The sequence below is a fragment of the Microcebus murinus genome, chromosome 2 (genome assembly GCF_040939455.1).
Source record: "Microcebus murinus isolate Inina chromosome 2, M.murinus_Inina_mat1.0, whole genome shotgun sequence".
NCBI lineage: Eukaryota > Metazoa > Chordata > Mammalia > Primates > Cheirogaleidae > Microcebus > Microcebus murinus.
The window spans coordinates 89,448,737-89,472,568 of record NC_134105.1 but is presented as its reverse complement, the minus strand read 5'-3'; the positions used below and the strand labels follow the sequence as shown (position 1 = coordinate 89,472,568).

Here is a 23,832-nt window from a genome sequence, read left to right as displayed (position 1 = left end):
TTAGGATCTGAGCTCACAGCCTTTTAGCTTGGGTCCCTGGTGAATTTTTTACTCATTTGTCTCTTTGGAACAAAAAACATCTAATAACAGAAAGAAATCTCAGGTCACATCACACATCCTAGTAGGCAAATTACAGGTCTGTAGCTTAATCATTCCATCTTGACTATAGCTTAAACAGTAAGTCTATGTTTATACGTTTGTTTATTACCTTGCTTATCTGCGTGTTCCCCAAGGATTAGCTGATTTACTCAGGCCCAGTCTTCAAAGGACTTAATTTTTCCATGAAGACTGCCACCCTTCAGCCCAACAGGTCCTTCTGCAGCCACCTCTCCCTCCACCCAGGAATTCTCTAGCTTTCTCCCCTAAAACTCCCCAGTGACTCTGTTTTCTGGAACCTTTGTGTGTTCTTCCACATTTTCCTAAATCTGAATTCAATCACCCTGTTTTTATCCACCAGAATCTATAGCAACTGAAACAGCTTTCCTGGTCTTTGGAGTTGTTAACAGATTAAAAAATCACTCAGATCATATAACCAATGAGGATATAACTCAGTTTTTATTTTTTAATGTTTTATTTTTAATTATTATGGGTACATAATAGTCTGTATTTATAGTGTACATGTGATGTTTTGATACAAGCATACAATGTGTATTAATCAAATCAAAGGAATTGGGGTATCCATCACCTCAAGCATTTATCATTTCTTTGTGTTAGGAACATTTCAATTCTATTCTTTTAGTTATTTTAAAGTATCCCTTAACTTACTGTTGACTATAGTCACTTTGTTGTGCTATCAAACATTGTTCATTCTATCTAATTACCTGACTATATTTTTGTACCCATTAGCCACCCTCATTTTATCCATCCCCCACTACCCTTCCCAGCCTCTAATAATCATCATTCTTCTCTCTGTCTCAATGAGATTAATTGTTTTAATATTTATCTACCATGTATAAGAACATGAGATTTGTCTTTCTGTGCTTGACTTATTTCACTTAACATACTGTTCTCCAGTTCCATCCATGTTGTTGAAAATGACAGAATTTTATTCTTTTTTATAATTGAATAATATTCCATTGTGTATATATGCCACACTTTCTTTATCCATTCATCCGTGATGGACACTTAGGCGGATTCCAAACCTTGGCTATTGTAATAGTGCTTCAATAAACATGGGAGTACAGATGTCTTTTCTATATATTGAGTTCCTCTCTTTTGGATATATACCTAGCAGTGGGATTGCTGGGTCATATAAAAGTTCTATTTTTAAAAAAATGGAATGCTTCACGAATCTGCATGTCATCCATGCGCAGGGGCCATGCTAGTCTTCTCTGTATGGTTCCAATTTTAGTATATGTGCTGCCAAAGCAAGCACTATTTTTAGCTTTTTGAGGAACCTCTATATTCTTCTCCATAGTGGTTGCACTAATTTACATTCTTGCCAACAGTGGGTGAGGGTTCCTCTTTCTCCACATCCTCTCCAGCATTTGTTATTGCCTTTTTGATAAAAGCTGTTTTAACTGGGGTGAGATAATATCTCACTGTAGTTTTCATTTGCATTTCTCTGATGACTAATGATGTTGAACATTTTTTCATATACCTGTTGGCCATTTGTATGTCTTATTTTGAGAACTGTCTCATCAGATATTTTGCCCATTTTTTAAATCAGATTTTTTTTCTATTGAGTTATTTGAGCTCCTTACATATTCTAGTTAGCAATCCCTTGTCAGATGGGTAGTTTACAAATATTTTCTCTCATTCTGTGGGTTATCCCTTCACTTTGTTGATTGTTTCCTTTGCTGTACAGAAACTTTTTAGCTTGATGTGATCCCATGTGTCAAATTTTGCTTTGGTTGCCTGTGGTTTTGAGGTATTACTCAAGAAATCACTACCCAGACCAATGTTCTCAAGTGTCTCACCAATGTTTCTTTTGGTATTTTCATAGTTTCAAGTCTTACGTTTAAACTTTTAATCCATTTTGGTTTGATTTTTGTATATGGCAAGAAATAGAGGTCCAGTTTCGTTCTTCTGCATATGCATATCCAATTTTCCCAGCAACATTTATTGAAAAGACTGTCCTTTCCCAAATGTATGTTCTTGGCACCTTTGTCAAAAAAGAGTTCACTACAGATGTGTGAATTTATTTCTGGGTTCTCTATTCTGTTCCATTGGCCTATGTGTCTGTTTTTATGCCAGTACCATGCCGTTTGGGTTATATAGCTCTGTAGTATAATTTGAAGTCGTTATTCCTCCTGTTTTGTTCTTTTTGCTCAGGATAGCTTTGGCTATTCTGGCTCATTTGTGGTTCCATAAAAATTTTAGAATTATTTTTCCTATTTCTGTGAAGAATGTTGCTTGCATTTTGATGGGGATTGCATTGATTCTGTAGATTGCTTTGAATAGTACGGACATTTTAACAATATTGATTCTTCCAATCTGTGAGTATGGGATATTTTTCCATTTTTTGTGTGTCCTCTTCAATTTCTTTCATCAATGTTTTGTAGTTTTAATTATAGAGATCTTTCACTTCTTTGGTTAAGTTTATTCCTAGGTATTTTATTTTATTTGTATCTGTTGTAAATGTGATTACTTTCTTGGTTTCTTTTTTCAGACTGCTCGCTGTTGACATATAAAAATGCTACTGATTTTTATTTTGAATCCTGCAACTTTACTGAATTTGTTTATCCATTCTAATATTTTTTTTAGTGGAGTCTTCAGGTTTCTCTAGCTATAAGATCATATCATGTGAAAACAATAATACTTTGGCTTCTTTCTTTCCAATTTGGATACCATTTATTTCTTTCTCATGTCTGACTGCTCTAGCTAGAAAACTTCCAGTACTGTGTTGAATAATAGTGGTGAAAGTAGGCATCCTTGTTTTGTTCCAGGTCTTGGAGGAAAGGTTTCCAGTTTTTTCCATTCAGTATGATATGAGCTCTGGGTCTGTCATATATGACTTTTATTAAATTGAGATAAGTTCTACCTATACCCAGTTTTTTGAGAATTTTTACCATGAAGAGGTACTGAATTTTATGAAATGCTTTTTCAGAATCAGTTGAAATTATCATATGGTTTTTGTCCTTCATTCTGTTGATATGATGTATCACATTGATTTATTTGCGTATGTTGACCATCTTTGCATCCCTGGGATGAATCCTGCTTGATTATGATGAATAATTGTTTTAGTGTGTTGTTGAATTAGTTTTGCTAATGTCTTGTTGAGGATCTTTGCATCTATATTCATCAGAGATATTGCCCTTAGTTTTCTTTTCTGTTGTGTCTTTGTCTGGTTTTAGTATCATGGTGATATTGGCCTTATAGAATGAGTTTGGGAGTATTTCCTCCCCCTCAATTGTTTGAAAAAGTTTGAGTAGGATTGGTATTAGTTCTTCTTTGAATATTTGGTAGAATTCAGCAGTGAAGCCATGGGGTCCTAGGATTTTCTTTGATGGGAGACTTTTTATTACTACTTCCATCTTATTAGTTATTGATTTATTCAGGTTTTGGATTTCTTCCTGGTTTAACTTTACTAGATTGTATACATCTAGGAATTTATCCATTTCTTCTGTATTTTCCAATTTATTAGCATATAATTGCTTGTAGTAGTATCTAATGATCCTTTTTCTTATTTAGTCTGGCTAAAAGTTTGTCAATTTTATTTATTTTTTTAAAAAAACCCCACTTTTTGTTTGTTGCTCTTTTGTATTAGTTTTTCTTTTTTGTTGTTGTTTCAATTTCATTTATTTCTGCTCTTATTGTTGTTGTTGTTTGTTTTTTGTTTTTTTAAGACAGAGTCTCTCTCAGTCACCCAGGCTAGAGTGCAGTGGTGTCATCATAGCTCACTCCAACCTCAAACTCCTGGGCTCAAGCAACCCTCCTGCCTCAGCCTCCTGTGTAGCTGGGACTGCAGGTGCATGCCACCATGTTCTGCTAATTTTTCTATTTTTATGTAGAGACAGGATCTCACTCTTGCTCAGGTTGGTCTCAAACTCCTGACCTCAAGCAATCCTCCTGCCTCAGCCTCCCAAAGTACTAGGATTATAGGTATGAGCCACCACCACGCCCAGCCTGCTCTGATCTTTATTATTTCTTTTCTTCTACTAATTTGGGTTTGGTTTGCTCTTGTTTTTCTAGTTCTTTAAGAAGCATCATTAAATTGGGGTTTTTTTATTTGATGTGGACATTTATTGCTATAAACTTTCCTCTTAGTACTGCTTTTCCAGAGTTTCATTTAATAACCATAAAACCTTTTTTTTAAACTTAGAGAAGAAGGAGAGAGAATGTTTGGCATTCAGTTTTAAATTGGGAAGGATTTTTAAAAATTTTTTTCAAGATCATAGTCACATAGGTTCAAGGGCCCTTGAATCATCAAGGGCTCATTAATTCTTTCAATCCTTCTCTTTCATCCTCTGTATCTAGTCACCCAGCCCTGCCTAGTGACCTTCCCTTCAAACTGTCTCTCATATACCTATTTCTTTCATTCCCAGGGCATCCCATCTGGATCATTTTCATACTCCCCTGACTTGTCTCCTGTCACTGGTCTCTTCTCTGACCCACCCCGCAGATCTCTGCCAGGCAATCTTCCTCAGACATCACTCACTTGACATTCCACCACCACTCCAGTGTTCTCGGTGGTGACAACTCAGGTGTCAAGGACTGAGTGCAGTCTCTGCCACTAGCCCTAAGGACAAAGTGAAGTTCTAGGAAAAGCATGAGTTTGGAATCTGACAAATGAAATGTCAATTCTAGCACTACTACTTGCTAGCTATGTGATTTTGGAATATATCACCTCTTGGAGTCTTAGTTTTCTGTTAAATAGGAATAATGATATACACAACCTCCAGGATTTGGGGGATGATTAAATGTGATAATTAATATATGCAAAATGTGTATAGACTTTAGTGCAGAGTGCTTCTACAGCATCTAGCTGGAGTTCTGCCAGTGTAAGCTCTCCCTGTTGTCTGCCCTCTCCAAGCTCTCTTTCTGACACTGAACATGGTCTGCCTCATGTGGCTCTTAAAATGGTTCATATAGGTCCACCTCATCTCTGCAGCCACCATGGGCTCCTTTCGAAAGTTGGACCATGATTTATACTTCTTTGAAATCCCTGTTGGAGCACATATTAGAAGCACAGCAAATATTCATGTGATCAAAACAAAGGCTACAGTTGCAGTATCATTGTACTGGGGCCTGAGGGTGTGTTTGTGGAGCTTCCCCTTGGGAAGTATATTTCTGAGGTTATGTTAAGATGCGTTTCCACTTCCTACTTGCTGCCCATCCCTAGCAGCAGAGGCTGTGTATTGAGCAGTGAGGGGAAACATGAGCCTGGGATGAAATACTAGTTTTTCTGTGCTCTGTTGTCTTTTGCCAGATTTCAGGTCCCTTCTCTGATTGAGTGCTCCCCAAATAAGCAGCATCTCTTTCTCCTCCTTCCTGTCAGTATCTCATCAACACTCAAGAGGCACTGTGACAGGTGTGCATTACTTGAATCTGCACTATATAACAGGATCCTTGAGGATTATGAACCCCCTCCTGTTTATGACCCACATGCCTCTCTTTCAGAAGGGGGTGTGGATAGTGGGAAGATACTGACTACTACTCAGGGGAACACCGGATGGCTGGCTTTGAGTCTGTTCCTGCTTAGTTATTGTGGTAAGTCACTGTGTAAGATGAAAGGCCCAATCAGGAAAACGGCAGCTACAGAACAGAGTCCAACAGAGGCAACTTAAAGACAAGAGTCAATATCACAGGTTGTAGGAGACCTCAAAGAGCAAAGGGGAAAGTGAAGCAGCCCCAAGATCAGCAACTCCAGGAAGCGCTCCTGTCCCTAGGACTGGAGAGAGAAGGAAGGGTGGTGTTTCCTTAGCCCTGGATACGGCTGCCAGTGGGAGCTGGGGCTAAGGCGGAGGCTGCCTGGTGTGGGCTGGGGCCACAGAAGAGAGACAGACTCTCCTTGAGATGGCTTCCCAAGTCTCTCCCTGGCTTTCCCAATTCTCTTGCTCTCCAATCTTCCACAAGTGCCTCTCATTCAACCAGAAACCAGTGGGCAAGAGAGCCTGGAAAATGTTATGTTCAGGGCTTGTCGCTGTGATACAGAGCAAAGCAGGGGAAGGGCGCAGAAAGATAAACACCGATGATTTACACAGCAGAACCTGACCACCACCACCCCCTGCATTACTTCCACCAGTCCCTATAAGCCACACCAATAAAAAAGCTACCTTTAAAAAATGCTTTTTTCTCAAGTTCATTGTTAAAACAAGTCCTCTAGCTCCTCCCAAAGTATCATTCGTAAGATCCTCCATAGAAATTCTCGAACTGGCACTGACCCTACTGTCTCCAGCCTCACTCTACTGGCCTATTAAATAAGGAGGCTGGAGAGACCTCACGATCCTGTGATTTGACCTCCTCCCAAGACTTTTGCTGGCTCAGCTGTCATAGCCTGGCTCTGACAAAGCCTCAAACTCAATTGCCACGTGAAGCTGCACGTGGCCAGTCAATCCTCTTTTCATGTGACTCTTGAAGGTCACAGAAGTTGGAGGTTTTCAATTACAAGCAGGCTGGGTTTGAGTAACGGGGGAGCTGCCAGGAAATGACAAGTGGTTGGCACAGTCTTTTCAGGCTGGGGCACGTCCCAGCCGCAGTGATGAATGTGCTTAGCCTCTTCGGTTGGCACCAACCTGTCAGCCCTTGATAAAGAGCTCACCAAACATTTTGCTAATATGAACAAGGATAAACAGAATAGGATTTCAATTCCATTTAGAACACATGCCTGGGAGTAGTCTGAACAGACGAGGTGAGAAGGGAGGCTCTGAAGGACATGAGTGGCTGATGTGTCCTTCCTGCTGTCTTATCTGAGTTTGTCCCCCGTCCACTCAGTTTCCCTACAGCAATCAGTCCTGTTCATCTCAGCTAGCACGAACTCCATAGGGAATGAATGACACAGAGAAGACTGATGAATTTACTGTCCTCAGACCCAGAACAGACACCAGGGGGTGCTTCCGCTGGAGACAGACTGTGGCAGCCTTGAAATCCACTTGGAGAGGTTTTGGGTGTGCTTGTTTCTGAGAACAGAGGAGCCATCAAGTGCTTTTGAAGAGGGGACACACGTGATAATGGTAGTATTTCAAGAAGAGAAACCCAGTGGCACTGTGTTACTGGCTAGACTGCAGGTGGTGGAGGTGGAGAGGGTAGAAGCAGAAGGATCCTTAGGAAGGTGTTTTAGAAATCCAGCCACCTGGTGAGGAAGCACATGCCAGGATAGGGACAGGGGAGGGATGTCCAATGTGAGGAGACGGCTGCTTTAGACTGATAGTGAGATATCTTGGTAGATGTTCACACAGGCATTGGACCTAGAGTAAGATGACTGTACAAAAGCAAAAGATGTCCTAGTCTTAGAAGGGACAGCTGATGTTATAAGCTTCTTAAGGAAGGGGTAATAGGTATAAAATATTAACCTGGGTCAGTACTCAGGCAAGGGGAATTGAAAGTACCCCACATGTTGTGGTCCCCACATAGATAACTTCACTTTCCAAAAGACCTCTAGAGATCATTTTTTTTTTTTTTTTTTTTTTTGAGACAGAGTCTCGCTTTATTGTCCAGGCTAGAGTGAGTGCCGTGGCGTCAGCCTAGCTCACAGCAACCTCAAACTCCTGGGCTTGAGTGATCCTTCTGCCTCAGCCTCCCGAGTAGCTGGGACTACAGGCATGCGCCACCATGCCCGGCTAATTTTTTATATATATATCAGTTGGCCAATTAATTTCTTTCTATTTATAGTAGAGACGGGGTCTCGCTCTTGCTCAGGCTGGTTTTGAACTCCTGACCTTGAGCAATCCACCCGCCTCGGCCTCCCAAGAGCTAGGATTACAGGCGTGAGCCACAGCGCCCGGCCTTAGAGATCATTTTTAAATCCTCCAATCTCTTCCCTCTGTCCCTTCACCTCAAGATCTGAGCCACACCAATGCTTGGGACTGGCATCGTTGTTTCAGGGGGACAGATGCTGGGCAGAGCGAGATATTCCATTTGTTCCTCTCAGGATTAAAAAAGGGATTCTCCTTGGAGTGATGCACATAGCTGGCCAGGTGATTGAAGGAAGTTGTAAAGCCAGCTTCCCGAGAAGCTTCCACGTAGAATGGATGCCTGTGAGTGTGACTTGACCTCACGGCGTTCTCGCTGAGGGGAGAGGGAGGCACCGTCAAGATGCCATCAGCCACCAGGGCGATGGCTCGCTTCCTCCTCTTCTCTGGCTGAAATGTTGTGAGTCACTGATCACATCTCTGAGTAATCTAAGATTCTGAGAACAAGAGAGAGATGATTTTAATCTTATGGGAAAAGAAGAAATAAAACAGATTAAAACCCCAATCCCTCTAGAGAGAGCAGCATGTAAAGGGATCAAATGGCACACACGACTCAAGGATGCTGTTGCTGTCAGGCAGGGCAAAGGACCTGCTCAAAACATTTGGTTTGATATTTCTCTTTCAGGTTGTTTTTTTTTTTGTCTTATCACTGAGGGATCACAGTGTGGATTTAGAATGCATGGGAACGGGAGGCCTTGCTGGGATTTCGTGGAAGAAAGGAGGCTAGTGCTTAGCCACCCCAGTAGATTAGTGCTACACACACTAAGCAATCTGCAGCCACCCCTGCCTGGTCTGGCTTGTCTCAGAGTTTTCCTGAGAGAAAACTGGAATACCCTTCTCCTTTATTCCCTTTTTCTCATGGGCAAATTCCCGCTCATCATTCAGTATCCCTTTCTGGAGTCAGAATGGTTTCAAATCTAAGCTCCATTTGTTTACATGCCTCATTCCCAAGCCTGCCCCAAGCCCCTTGAATGGAAAAACTACATCTTGTTCTTCTTTGAATCCCGTGTACCCAGCATGAGGCCTGGCACCTAGGGTGTTCTCAGTGAACACCTGAGTAACTAGGAAGCTAAGAGCATCAACTCTGGAACTGAGCTGCCTAGATTTGAACCCTAGTCCTATCACATGCTGATTGTGTGACCTTGGGCAAGTTTCTTAACCTCTCCATACCTCAATTTCTTCATCTTCTAAGCTGGGCTAATAACAACAACTACCTCATTCAGTTGATATGAGGATGAAAGGAATTCATATATGTACAATGTTGATAACAGTGATTGGTACAAAAACAGTACTCAGTAAAAGTTAGCTGTTGTTATTATTAGCACTTTTAGTGGCACCTCAGATGAACTATTAGATATCTTTTTTTGAAGAGCTACATGTTAAGCATAATGGGTTGGTTAATAATTCTTCTTCAATGTCATGGCTTCTGAGGAATTTGTGATTAAATGAATTAATGATCACACAAACAAATTATGATTCAGGATTTCCCACAGTAATTGGCCCAGACATAAGATGAGCCCTAGAGAGCCAAATTGGCTCATTTATCTCTGCTCCAGGAAGGCCCGCAGTGAAGGGGAATCATTCACCAAGAAGTGCCATCAACAAGGGAATTTGTTTTCGAACAACAATGATTAGGCTATTTTTCAACATCAGCTTCAGATGATGCATTTTTATTTTGTCTCAGGCTAAAGGAAAGGAAGAGGTTTTACAAAAAAGTGCAGAAAGTGGCAGGAAGCACATATTACAGGGTATATGGAAAATGAGTGCCCACCAGACCTAATTTATGTATGGCCAAGTCACCACCAAGAATAACTTTTTGTTCTGGGAGTTTAGAGCCAAGGTTGCAAGGAAACCTCACTCACCCCAGAATAAGGTAACCTGACTCACTGTCTGTGCCAAGCTGCAACTATGCACATGCATACAAGCATCTCAGGGTCAGGGACTGTGACTTTATCTTCTTTGGATCTTTTGTTGAAATAATGATAATAGCTACTATTTATGGGGTATTTAGAACATGCCAAACATTATGCTAAGCACTGAACATAGATTGCCTCATTTTCTCCCCACAAAAACCATATAAGGCAGATTCCAAGCTCTGTTTTACAGATGAATCAACATATGCATAGTGTCTTGCCCTTGGACACACTGCTAATAAGGCTTTGAACCCAGACAGTGCAACCCTTGGGCTTGCGTGCTTACTCACTGCACTTGCTTTGCTGGCTTGCTGGCTGAATGGATGGATGGACAGACAAGGCTGCTGTAGGAGGGAACCTAGAATTCATCCCTAGAATCTTCCCTCGTTGGGATCTGGATTCCATGAATAGACACTTATAGTGAGACAAGTTTCTGCCTTTTCCAGGCCTTATTTTGGATGACTAAAGCAATGCATGAGTGTCCTCGGACTGTGGGTTTTCCCTGGAATCAACCCTTGGGTTCACTAGAACAAGGATAGAAGCTTCCAGAAAGCCAGGTGAAAGCTGCTCACCTGTTATATGGAGTTTTACAGTAACACCAGCTTCAAAGTGCAAATCCATCCAGCATTCATGGAGTCCTTCAAATTGTAGGCTCCTCATCTCATTTTTAATGTTACCATGTTTGAGAAAGCCACAGAACCCTTAACCTGCTCTGAGAAGCTATGTTTTTCCTTTGCTTGTTAGGAACAAAACAATGACTTTCAAATTTTAAGTTAACCTTTAAAGACAGAATCACAGAGTCTGAGGGCGCCAAATAGAAAGTGGGTCATTAGGACCCAGAAGCCTTGGCTGGAGCTATGCTGACAGATAACCTGACAGGCAAGAGCCATAGGACTCTGACGAAAAATGAGGACTCACTCCAGTTCCCTTGCCTCCTGCATCATCAGCTGCTGCCAATGGCCCTGCAGAGGGATGTCCTGCTCCACCCCCCACCCTGCCCTTTGCCGCAGTGAATAAGCATTTGGTCCATCCACCATGTTGGGGAAGGGTGGGCAAGTCCCCATCCTGCACTGGAAATTCACTAGCTGAAGAATCATAGCTTTGTGTCAGCCCCATCTCCCAGCATTGTGCAAATCTGCTCCTGATTAGATTCCAGCAGCTGGGCACGATCTCTTTCCTCGACACTGAAAATGATTTGGGGGGGAATAAACAATGGAATTTGCCATGTTAATATTCTCTGCAGCCTGCTGGGCGTGGGATGCATACTAAGCACTGTTGAAAGCTCATCCACCCACAATCAGGAGGTGAACTTGGGCTCCAAAGGGTGAGAATGAGCTGGTCTAAAAGAGAAAGTCCCTCAGCTGACAGCAACTGAGCCTAATCCCTTCACTCTGATTTCTGAAGCTGGCCTGAGAGAAAGGAGCATGTCCTTACACCTGGCATCTGTGGGACTGAGCCCCAAGCCTCAGACGGGGGCATAGGCAACGGCCCAGTGCCACAGACGAAGGAGGCCCTTTCAGGCTTATTGGAAAGCTTAATAGTATTAACATTAACTATTTGTTAAATACCTACTATGGATCAGGCACTGTGTTAAATCCTTCAGAAATATCATTTAATTTTAAAGTTATATGGATTACAAAACAAATCCATCCTCATTATTTTAAAAGTAATATAGATAAAAAAAAAATAAGTCCCCTGTAATCCCATCTTCCAAAGATAATCACCATTAAAATTTTGGCATGTATATCACAAGATAACCACATGAGGCATAGATATGCTCTTCATTTTGTAGCTGAGAAAATTCAGGCCTAGAGAGGTCAAAGTATATCTTTAAAAGCTTCTGCATTGGTAGAGTCAGGATGTGAACTCTGGTTCTTTCATTTGGTGACTGTCTATTGAAAATGGAATAGATGTTAAGTGCTATTTTGAGAGATGACACGGCAGATCCTTAAAGAATAAGACAGGCAAGGTTTTTGTAACCATGAAACTCTCTCAGTCTGGTGAGAGCACCAATCAATACACAAATAAGTGATCTCTAAAAATGATAAGTGTAGAAAGTAAAAATAAAGCACTTTAATGTAAGTGACTGTCATGAGAAAGTTGGTAACTTGGAATGGGTCAAAAAAGGATTCTTTGAGGAAATAATATTTTCTTTTTCATTTTTTTGTTTTGTTTTGTTTTGTTTTTTGAGACAATCTCACTCTATTGCCCAGGCTAGAGTGTCATGGCATCAGCCTAGCTTACAGCAACCTCAAACTCCTGGGCTCAAGCGATACTTCTGCCTCAGTCTCCTGAGTAGCTGGAACTACAGGCATGTGCCACCATGCCTGGCTAATTATATATATATATATATATATATATATATATATATATATATATATATATATATATTAGTTTTGCAACTAATTTCTTACTGTTTTTTTAGTAGAGATGGGGTCTCGCTATTGCTCAGGCTGGTCTCGATCTCCTGAGCTCAAACAATCTGCCTGCCTTGGGCTCCCAGAGTGCTAGGATTACAGGCGTGAGCCACCACCTCCGGCCAGATTTTCATTTCTTAAACAAACACTCAAATAGTACTTACTATATGTGACTCACTGGTGTTTTTTAAAAACAAACATTAATGTACTTAAACCTCAAAAAACTCTATGACGCAAGAATTATTACCATTCCTACTACAGATGAGGAAAGGGGGGCCAAATAACTTTTCTAAGAGCACACAGCTAGGAAGTGGTGAAGCCCAAAAGATCTAGATAGTTTGGGTCCAAAGTCATGCTTGTGGCCATTGCTCCATTGTCTCTGCACTGAGATCCGAATGACAAAGATCTGGAGAGAATGCTCAAACAGAAGGGACAGCAGGGACAAAACCCTGAATGCACTGGGCATGCCCAAGGATCAGAAGGAATGCCATTGGCCTGTAGGCCAGAGGAAGGCCTTTGGATTTTATCTTAAATGTAGTAAGAAGAAATTGGAAGCTTTTCAGCAGACAAGTAACATAATCAAATTTGCATTTTAAAGAGATCCCTTTGCCTATTGAATAAAGAACAGATTTTCCCCAGGCAAGTAAGAGAGTTACCCATAGAAAAGTTAGGTGGTGAAGTTAGGTAAAGATGAAGGTGGTTTACACTAAGATAGTAGCTGAGGAAATGGAAGGAAAGGGAAAAAACACTGGCTGATGCAGTTACACTTTTTCCATTTAAAGTTCACCACCTTAAAGAAAAGCATTTTGGTAAAAATTCCTTACTAAGCAAGGGAAGACCACCTTGTGAGGTTGGGTGGGAGGCACAAAAAGGATAGAGACTGGTCTTTTGTAAGTTATGAGCTGGAATCAGGGAGGAAGTTTATCACAAAGGCAAAGAAAATAATATCTAACACTCAGTGAGTATCTAATGTGTTCTAAGTTCTTTCCATTTACTAATTCATGGAATCCTCACAACAGTCCTATGAGCAAGGTGCTATCATCAATCCCATTTTATAGACAAGTTAAGTCAAACCTACTCAAGGCCGTAAAGCTGGGTAGTAAGTGGCAGAGGTCAGCCTTCAATTCAGGCAGGCTGACCATAGCTGTTAGCCACTATCCTGACCTGCTTTTGAAAGACATCCACTAATCCAGCCAACAGCCTAGGGAACTAACACATGGAAAGTGCACATGTGCCCAGCAATGACAGCAAGGGCCTTCCATTATTTTCTAACAAGAGAGATTTTTGCATTAAAAATAAAAACCTAGGATACAAACAGTCCTTCTTTCAGTGCTAGATTTCAAAGAATTTCCATTTGTGCAGCCACAATGAACCCCATCAGTTCCACACTCAGTTTCAAGCACAAGGAGGGAGCAGGACTGGGTCCAGCTGCATACCAAAGCTTTAAGGCCGAGTTCCATGCCTAGACAACTTGGATAGCTGATCAACAACTTGGATAGTTGGTCAACTCAAATTTAAAAAAAAAAAAAAACCTGCAAACAAATCAATCTGTGATTACAGATGATGAAAATTGTAACCCAACACATCATTTGCGCTAAAGAATTACCTAATCAAAGGTAGCATATTAGTTCCTCTCTGATTGTGAAAACATTTCTATCAGCAGATGAAGATTGAAAGTGAAAGTAGGATCTTCGTGAATAATAAGAAATCCCTCAAGAAATATACATTTTGGAACCAGCATACTTAACAACAGCCATCTTATTTACATATTTGCCTTAGTTGCCAGCGAAGTCTCCATATCAGTGAAGGTACTAGATTCCATGTTCATAAGATAACATATGTTTAATGTATATATATTATGCCAGTCCATACTAGGAAAATGATATAAAGGAGATAAAAGATGTTTAAGAGTTAATTCTTACCTCCTGGAGGTTTATAATCTAACCATAGAAATAAACCATATACATTCACCTGTATAATTTAGAGAGCTTTGATTCATGATATAAATGCTACTGAAAAGCCAAGGAGGGACTTACCACATCTGCTGGGCTGATCAGGCAAAGCTTCTTAAAGGAAATGGCATTCTAGTTGGGCCTTGAAGGATGCATGGGAATTTGACAAAAAGAGAGGAAGAGACTTCCAAGCTGCAAAAACACGCGGGATGATGGCAGCACAGCATGAATGGAGTAAGAAAGTGGGTTGTTATGAGCTGAATTTTGTCCTCCCCCACCAAACCCTCGAATACCTCAAAATGTGACTATCTTTGGAGATAGGGCTTTTAAAGAGATGTTTAAGTTAAAACGAGGCCATTAGGGTGGGCCTTGATTCAGTGTCTGGTGTCCTTATAAAAAGGAGGAAATTTGGAGACAGCAGGCCTGCACACACGTGGAGGAACGACCATGCGAGGACATCTGCAAGCCAAAGAAAGGGGCTTCAGGAGAAAATCAATCCTGCTGACACCTTGATTTTCAACTTCTAGCCTTCATAAACTTCTGTCATTTAAGCCACACAAGCTGTGGTGCTTTGCTATGGCAGCCCTAGCCGATGAATACATGGGGGGAAGGAGGCAGAGGAAAAGAAGATCGGGGTTGTCGATTTGGGCAAGGCTGAGGGCCATTGTTTGGCTTCATTTTTCATACTGACTAGATCGATATCCCACCTAGGTGTGCTGCTGGTCACAAGACAGCAAGTCAGGAGATGGGAGTGGATCAATTTGATAATTAACTGGCAGATATTCCACTGACTGCCCAGACTGCAGCACGTGGGAGTAGCTCTGCAAATGTTTATTGAAATACTGAATAAATGCATGAAGTGGACTCCAGTCAAAAGTGCAGATGGATAGTAATATTTGACAAAGGCAGTTAGGGAATGTTAGCTCCTTCTCTAGATTCATGCTTATCAACTTACCCTCCTTTAGTTTTTTTCATATCCCTTATTATCACTAAATTTTAGTAAATATGGTATTTTTTCAATTTGTAATATTCCTTTGTATTAGAAATTTTTTTATGTTAATTAATGTGTGAGCGTTGGTTACAGGCTTTCCCCAGTAAATGTGTTTTTTATATAGTTACTTCCACTACTAGAATAAAAGTTTCATTAAGGTGGGCCTGAACTTTGTTGTTTTTTTTTTTTTTTTGCACTCAGCACCTATAACAGTGACATAGAGGACCCTCAGTAAATATTTGTTGATTGAATGAGTGAAAGTATCACTTTTCTTTCATGTTGAATGCCTAAAAGTTTAGGAACTCAGATTAAATTAATTCAGCATTCATATTTAAGTAATATAAGAATTACATATTATGCTTGACAACTTTTAATAAGTTTTTAAATGTATCATCTTATTCGCTTCTCACAATAATTCTGCCAGGTAGATAGAGAAGGTTTTAGTATAGGTTCCTTTTATGGATGTTGAAACTAAGGTTCAAAAAGGTTAAATGTGCTTAAGCTCACAGTTTTCCTAGGAATTAATCTAATACTTTTTTCACTACACTATGTTGTTTCTCTAATGGCTTCACTAAGTTATTATTTAATAATTCTATTGCGAATCAGTAAAAGAAATAGCTCAAAAAGGCCTATCTCTGTATTACCTGCTGAATTGCAGCTGAGGACATTATATAATAATAATCAGAGGTCTTTATATAAAGAATCAACGGGAATTTAGTGCCAGGAACAAGTCTGTGTCCCTAAAAATTGATGTTTCCTCTTATCAGAAAGAACCTGACAAATTACGGGATTTCATTTTTTGTCTTGGCTGTCAGGAAACACAGAAAGCAAATTAGCACTTAATTACAGTAATAATCCGATTTCTGGTCCATTTACTATCCTTTCCTCCTATACATGATTTCTGATCTTTATTTTCATTTTAACCAATTATGTATATGGACACAGAGTTTTCATTATCAGATGTAGCAAATCGTTCTTAGAAATAGCTATGGTAGAAAAATAGAAAATAAGCAACAACTAGCACTAATCAAATTCTTATCATGTGCCAGGGGCCATTTTTGCATTTTGCATACATTAATTTATTTCATTATCATAAAATCAAAATTTTATATTGCCAGCAAAACCAAATGTTCTAATATAGTATAATGAAATTAATGTTTTGAATTATGAAAGCATATGACATGTGCCTTCTGCCCACTTCCTCTGCTACTGCCCTGGTCGGAGCCTCTATCACCTCTCACCTCAGTCTTTTCAATGCTCTCCTAATTGGACTCCCTGCTTTCACCCTTGCACTTTTCAGTCTATTCCACAACGAGCAACTAACATTAGCCTCTTAAAACAAGAGTCAGATCAGGTCACTTCTCTACTCAAAATCCTCCAATGACTTCCCATCTCACTCAGAGTAAATGTCCAAGTCCTTCCAAAGAGCCATGAGACCCTACAAGGTCTGGCCCCCTGTTATGTTTTTGGCCTCATTCCCTCATGCTCCCTCCCTCACTCTGCTCATTGGCCACACTGGCCTCTTACTATTCCTTCACTATTCCATGCACCTGCTCACCTCATAGTCTTTGCATTTGCTGTTCCCTAAGGCTAGAGTGTTCTTCCTTCAGATATCTGCATGGCTTTCTCTTCCATCACCATCGTGGGTCAAATGTCACCTCAGTGAGGACTTCCTTGACCCCCTTGCCAGCTCCTCCCTCAACACTTCCTGTCTTCCTTCTTGGTTTATTTCTCCTAAGCACATTTATCCAACATATTATTAAGTTTATATTGATTATATCTTATCCCACGATAAGGATTCTCCAAAGGCAGGCGTTTTGTCCATCTTGTTCTTTGCTATATCCTTATTAACTATTTTGGTGTTTGGCATATAGTAGGTACTCAATGCATATTTTCTGAGTTAATGAGGTAATGTGGAAAAAGGAGACATATTTTGCTACAAACATACCACATTTTACAAATATACAGATATTCAAAATGCCTTTGTATATTTGCAAGTATACAAAATGTATAAAACTAAAATATTTAGTTTGTATAAAAACTAAAATATTGAATTTAATTATTTAACTGGTTTTCCAAACTCCTTCCTTCTGCCACATATAAAAGCTATCAGGTAAATTAAAGTGTGACTGGTTGCAGAGAATGGTTAAGTATGCAATTTAGGTATATGGACTTTTCAGATGTACAGGACATCTTTGGCTGGCCTAGCTAGAGCCCCAACTGTGCTACTATGGATAGCTCCTTTCTCCCCAACACCCCCTTCTCCTAAGATCTTTTTCATTTATCAATATTCATGAGAACTTTGTTTTGTAACTACAGAAGCCAGGATAATTGGGTTTGGGGGGATGGGAACTAGGGGCAGAGGAAGGAAAAGAGGAAGACAATGACAAGAGCAGGGATCCTGTCTATGTGTTCATCACTGTATCCCAGCTTCTGGAAAAAGTGCCAGGCACATAGTAGGCAATCAATAAAGATTTGTTTATTGAGCTGCTCATGTGACACCTATGTCTGCACCTGAATATTTATGGATGAAAAGATAAGGACCAGAAGTCAGAACTTTTTCCTGGGAGACTTTGACATGCCAGTAACGCATTCTCCTCACTTTTGCCTAAAGGCCTGGCAGCTTTGGCGGCTGAGAGAGGTAGCACCCTGGGTGGACGAGGCCGAGGACGTGCAAGAATGAGCAGTGCTGGGGCTGCTGCTTCTTCAACGGCTGCTCTTGGGCACTAGACACGGGAAAGTGGAAGGTGCCTCACAGTGGCTGCAGCTGACTGACTGGGCTGGGGACACACATGAGACACCCATTTGGGAACTCCCAGAAATAACAGGGACAATTTGAGGAGACAGGGTACGTAACTATTAGCTGGTGAGACTAGGTTTGAGTGTCACATGGTATCACAGAATTTAGACTTGGAGGGACCTTTAGAATCATCTCAACTAGATATTTCGTGCAGAAGTTTCTTTCTTCTTCATGGAAGAACAAAAATTATACGGCATAATTTAGTCTCCCCTTTCTCTCATATGCACGTCTTGGCATATAGAGTTTATCCAGACTGTTATAAATTCTTCTCATCCTCCACACCACAGCCATCCGTAGTGAGAATTGCCTTCTCTCAAACTTTCTGCCTCTTGCTGGAGGTAGGAGCTTTTGTTCCTCTCCACTTAGTATGTGTCTCACTGTTGACACTCCTGCCAAGTATCTTCTTGCAGTTTTAATTGCTAGTCTTAGTATGGGGCGGCCCTCCTTCCCCTTTAGAAGAAAAAAAGCATTCATTTAATTTCTAACCCAATTAAACCATGAGCTCATGAGCTCATGCTCTGTGGGCCACAGTGATGGGCTCCAAAGACACGAGCAGAATAGAAATTGCCAACATTAACATGATTTCCTCTTCCCCATCCAGGAATGACTAACACAGGGTGAGACTATGTTTGCGCCCCAGTAGCTTTCTTCAATTAATTAATCAGCAGGTACAAATTTAAAAAACAAGCTTCTGAAAATGTTGAGGACTTGCTGGCATTCTTGAGAACACGGGGGCAATAGCTCAGGAGTTTCAGAGGAGCTTAATACTTACAGCCCACTGATTATGATGCTAGCTCCTCCGAATTCCCTGACTCTGTAAATTTCATTCTGCTTCAAAGGGCTACATGGAAGATAAACTGGGCTTGGGAGTAAACAGATCAGAGTAGAAAGTTCCATCTGCTCTGCTTCTGGCAGACACAGAAGGAGAACCCTCTCTAAGCCTCAGATTTGGACAGCGGAATGGCTAGTGGTTACAGGGGCAGCTATGAGTAGCAGAGGAGCACTGGACCAGGAGCCAAGACATGGGGGCTGTTTAGGTGTTTCTAGCTGTAAGGGCTTGGGTCAGCCTCTTAACTCCATGGTATTCAGTTTCCTTTTCTGTAAAACAAGATGGTTATGCCAGAGGATCTCAGAGATCCCATCTTGCCTCTCTCTGAGTGTATCAAGAATTGCACTTAGTCACTTGCTGCACACTTGACATTTCTCTTTATCTAATATGCCTCCTACCACCACTTTCTGACAGTGTGGAACAATAACATTAGAAAAATATTTCTTTGTCCAGGCACAGTGGCTCATGCCTGTAATCTCAGCATTTTGGGAGGCCAAGGGGGGATGATTGATTGAGGCCAGGAGTTCAAGGCTGTGGTGAGCTATGATCACACCATTGCACCCCAGCCTGGGCAGCAGAGAGAGACCCCATCTCTAAAAAAAGGAAAGAAAAAAATGAAGGATGGTAGGAAGGGAGGAGGATGGAAGGAGAGAGAGGAAAGAAAGAATGAAAGAAAGAAGGAAGGAAGGAAGGGAAGGGAAGGGAAGGGAAGGGAAGGGAAGGGAAGGGAAGGGAAGGGAAGGGAAGGGAAGGGAAGGGAAGGGAAGGGAAGGGAAGGGAAGGGAAGGGAAGGGAAGGGAAGGGAAGGGAAGAAGATTTCTTTGAGTTGATTACCAGGACAGCTTATCCAGGTTTCTTGAGTCCAAGAAATCTGAGAGCCAAGGCTCTGACCAAGATTAGGAATAGAAAAACAGATATGCAGTATGGTGCAAGCAGGAAGAGAGAAGGTTAATTTGGGGAGTCAGGCAAGTGAACCAGAGATGTCAGTCTTGATGGCATGGGCAAAATAATATGATTGGAGAAAAATTTATCTCCCAACCTGATTAAAGCTGGAATGTTCCTCACTCCCTATCCAGAGACCAATAAGGAAAGGAACTAAAAAACAATAACCCTACCTTCAATAGGAGGATTAAAATAGGATGGGAGGCCAGAATTTTCTCAGACACAAGAATCAGGGCCTAGAAGATGGGCCATGGACTAAAGAAAGGGAATGACCCCTGGGAGGAACTATCTAACGCTGCAAACCTGTGACCAGATCCTCAGGTAATGTGAAAGCTCATTTGTGACTTTCCACAACTGTTTGCAGGTTGTTGTTTTTTTTTTTTTTTTTATCTCTCTCTCTCCCCCTCCCTCCAACTCTCTCTCTTTCTCACACGGACACATACACACACTCTCGCACAGCATGAATAAGATGTCCTTGAGCCAACTATATGCACAGTTTTGCAGTGGATAATATAGGAAGCATGTGCTGACAAAGAAGAAAAAAAAGTGATAATGTATTGTTTAATGATAAAATCTCCCCACTTTTTGCTATTGAGTGTTAAGAATAAAAGCTAAAGCAATAGTGGAGTATATTGTAGAAATATAATATTTATTTGAATATCAAAGGATGGAATCCATCGGACTAATTAATTAAATTAGTAAAGGAATTAAAAACTTATCTGTTTATGAGGATTGGTCCTGTCCTATGATGGGACAGGTGCCCTGTTCTCTAACAGAATATTTTGCTTTTCTTTTTTTCCTGGAACATCTCTGTAAATTCATTTCTCTGTGAATAAATCAAATAAATGCATCTCAAACATTTATACCTTCCACGTATGGCTTCATAAGGAAGAGGAAGGCTTGGAAAAATACTTACGTAAAGACCATTTCACTCTGAATTGCCACCAGCCAGTCTGAAATGCTGAGAAACAAATGTTCTCAATCATTTTGTATAGTTTGGTAGGCTTATTTTCTCACAGCTGTGTGAGATAAAAACAAGTAGCTGATTTTTTCCTGAGTAACCAAATTCCAATTGGAGAGCCTATACCAAAAAAGAATCTACTTAAATGCACATATTCTTATTTAGCATTCTTTGACATGTACAAATGAAAGACAATATTCTGTTATTTTGTCTTGCCCTCTCTCCTAGTAACCAACTCCCATATGAAATTATGACGATATATTGCTGAGTAGGGTTCCTTAAGTAAATCAAGAAATGCAAACAGCACAGTTCTCCTAAATACATTAACTTCTCTTTTTGCATAAGCATTTCCCATTCTAAGCCTCATCATTGCAGGTTCCTGTATTTCATTCCCTGGATATCTAGGGATGACTCTCTGGCTGGGAACAAGGTGTCTCAAAGTACTACAGAAATGGTAGTTGTGCCCTCTTGAATGAGCAGAATTTAGAAGGTCAGAAGAAAATAACCAAAGAGAGATCAAAGCAGCCTCTCTCTGTAGATTATACACATCAGGTCAGAGGGATTGGACTAGGCATCCCAAATGGAAGGAGGCAATGGGTGCCCACTCCCAGACTATTCCACTAATGCCTACAGGTATCCTAGCTTCTTCTATACAGAGAGCATACTTGGAGCACCAAACAGTAATGGACATCAAAATATCCTTGGGAAGACAGTAAAATGGAGAAGATTACATTTCCAGAATCGTAATACTCTGTAAAGTCCCTTGGGGTTAAAGGAGTGAGTCTTTCAAGATTGCTAACAGCCTTCTAAGGGATGGGTCCAAAAAGCCCTACTGTAGGATTTTTGCTCTGCAAGAAGGATGGGCCCACTTGGGACAGAGTTAAATTGTTTGGGACAATTGAGAATGTATGCTCTCTGCCACCAGCTGCTTTCTTTTTCTGCCTTTCTCTGTGGAGCATCAATCCTCCTCTAAATAAATCATGAGCAAATATTTAACAAATACAGGTTTGAGGAATACCCAGATTATTAGCCTGCAGTCTGGTTGACCCTAGACAAGCCACTAGGTAGGGACTTTTCTGGGTTTATGCTCCCCTCCCCATCTCCTACTCACTACCCTCCTCCACAAAGGATTCCTGTGGTTCCAGATTTCATGACTGGTCACCCACATCCTCTCTTCTCAGTTTGGTAATCTTGGTCTAGACAGTCTATGAAAAACCACACTAGAAAATCCCATGAGTAGCCACAGCATGGCCCCCAGGCTCTGTGTTCATCTCAATAGGAAGACCAGATAGCAGAGTTCACAACAGAGAATAAAAAGTTGGAAATCAGGAGACCCAATTTCTAGTTCCAGTTAAGCCACTAACTAGCTAAGTTGTCTCAGCCGCCATGTCAGAGATGGGGCTCACCCAAAAGTCACGTGCTCCTCTACCTTTCCTGCCCCTCATTACAGTTGGGGAGGGACAATGTGACTAGCATTTGCCAATAAAATATGAATGGAAGTCACCTGTGTCACCTTCAGGCTGAGGCAGTGAAAAGCCAATGTGCCTCTTCAGTCCCTCTCTTCCCCTCTTTTGTGAACTTGGAGGCCTCATGCTCCAGAAGGCATAGCTACAAGAGAAAAAAAGACCATTGAGTCACATCTACTTATGGCATAGAAATGCACTTTTACTATGGTAAGTTGTTAATACATTGCGATTTGCCTGGTGCAGCCAGCATTAAATCGCTAATACAGTCACTCGGCCTTTGTGTGAGCCAGCTCTTTCATTCAGCCCCAATGTTTTGAACCACATTGAAAGAAGATGAAATTGAAATCCCAGAGATAAAATTGCTTCAAAATAAAAAGTTATTATTACATAAATTACCTTGTCACCTCTTGGATGCAGGAGCCGGTCAGTTTAAATGGCCTTTATTAAATGTAAGGTGTGCTCACTACTGTGAGGGAGTCTCCAATGCCCCTGTGAAAGGAGACTTCTTTCTTTGCAAACCCACATTTCCTGCAGAGTCCAACCATGTGGGGCACAATAGATATTTGCCAAATAATCAAACAGGGCTACCAGAGGTAAGAACTTGATCTCCTTAGAGGCATGTTAGATTTAACATTAACTTTCTATAACTGGTCACCAGAAAGCCAACCAACAGATTCAGAGTACTCCTGGTGAAGAGTTTCCTAGTCCATCAATGGATGGTGATATTTTCAAACTGCTGGTTGGAAATAGATAACCATGAGTTTGGGGATTAAAGGAGTTTTTAAGAGGCCATCAAATTCAGTGCATATATACAGAAAGGTTTTAAAAAATTTTATGGAAGTATATCTGACAATTAAAAATTGTGTGTCTTTAAGGTGTGCCAATTGATAATTTGATGTACGTATACATTGTGAAATAATCACCAGAATCAAGCTAATTAACACATCCATCACCTCAGATAGTTACCATTTTCCTTTTTAGGGAGCTGGAGGTGAGAAGAATCAAGATCTACTCTCTTAGCAAATTTCAAGTATACAGTAAAGTATTGTTAACTATAGTATAGTAATTTTGTTGTACATTTAGATCTCCCAAACTTACCTTGCCAAACTGAAACTTTGCACCAATCTCTCTCTACTTCCACCCTCACTCCCCTGAGCCTCTGTGTATTTGTCTTTCTGTGTCTGGCTTATTTAATTTAGCATAACGTTCTCCAGGTTCATCCATGCTGTCGCAAGTGGCAGGATTTTTCTTCTTTCTTGGCTAAATAATATTTCATTGTGTATACACTTTCTTTTTTTTTCTTTTTATTTCATCATATTATGGGGGTACAAATATTGTTGAGGTTACATATATTGCCCTTGCCACCCCTCCCCCCTTCGCCGAGTCCGAGCTTCAAGCGTTGTATACTCTTTCTTTATTCACTCATCAAATATCTTGACTATTGTGAATCATGCTGAAATGAACATAGGGGTGCAGACATTCTGATGTCATTTCCTTTGGATGTATACCCAGAAGTGAGATTGCTGGATCATATGGCATTTCTATTTTTAACTCTTTGTGGAAGCTCCATACTGTTTTTGCATAATGACTATACCAATTTACATTCCCACCAACAGTGTACCTGGGTTCCCTTTTCTCAAGATTCTTGACAGCAATTGTTATCTTTTGTCTTTCTTATAAAAGCCTTTCTAACAGGTGAGAGAAGATA

At 40.7% G+C, this 23,832-nt stretch overlaps 1 long non-coding RNA gene and 1 other non-coding gene across 2 annotated transcripts in view; both read right to left on the bottom strand.

The window, feature by feature from the left end:
* Positions 1–1,268: 1,268 nt before the first annotated feature.
* Positions 1,269–1,375, bottom strand: LOC142869705 (U6 spliceosomal RNA). The gene has a single exon (XR_012918279.1). It is a non-coding gene; the product is annotated as a U6 spliceosomal RNA (small nuclear RNA).
* Positions 1,376–7,578: 6,203 nt separating this feature from the next.
* LOC105863966 (uncharacterized) overlaps positions 7,579–23,832 on the bottom strand; it is a 56,758-nt gene continuing 40,504 nt past the window's right edge. Inside the window, exons 3-4 of the long non-coding RNA XR_012918133.1 lie at positions 14,220–14,327; positions 7,579–8,290 (exon numbers count right to left, since the gene is read on the bottom strand). This is a non-coding gene — a long non-coding RNA (uncharacterized LOC105863966). The remainder of the gene's footprint in view (positions 8,291–14,219; positions 14,328–23,832) is intronic.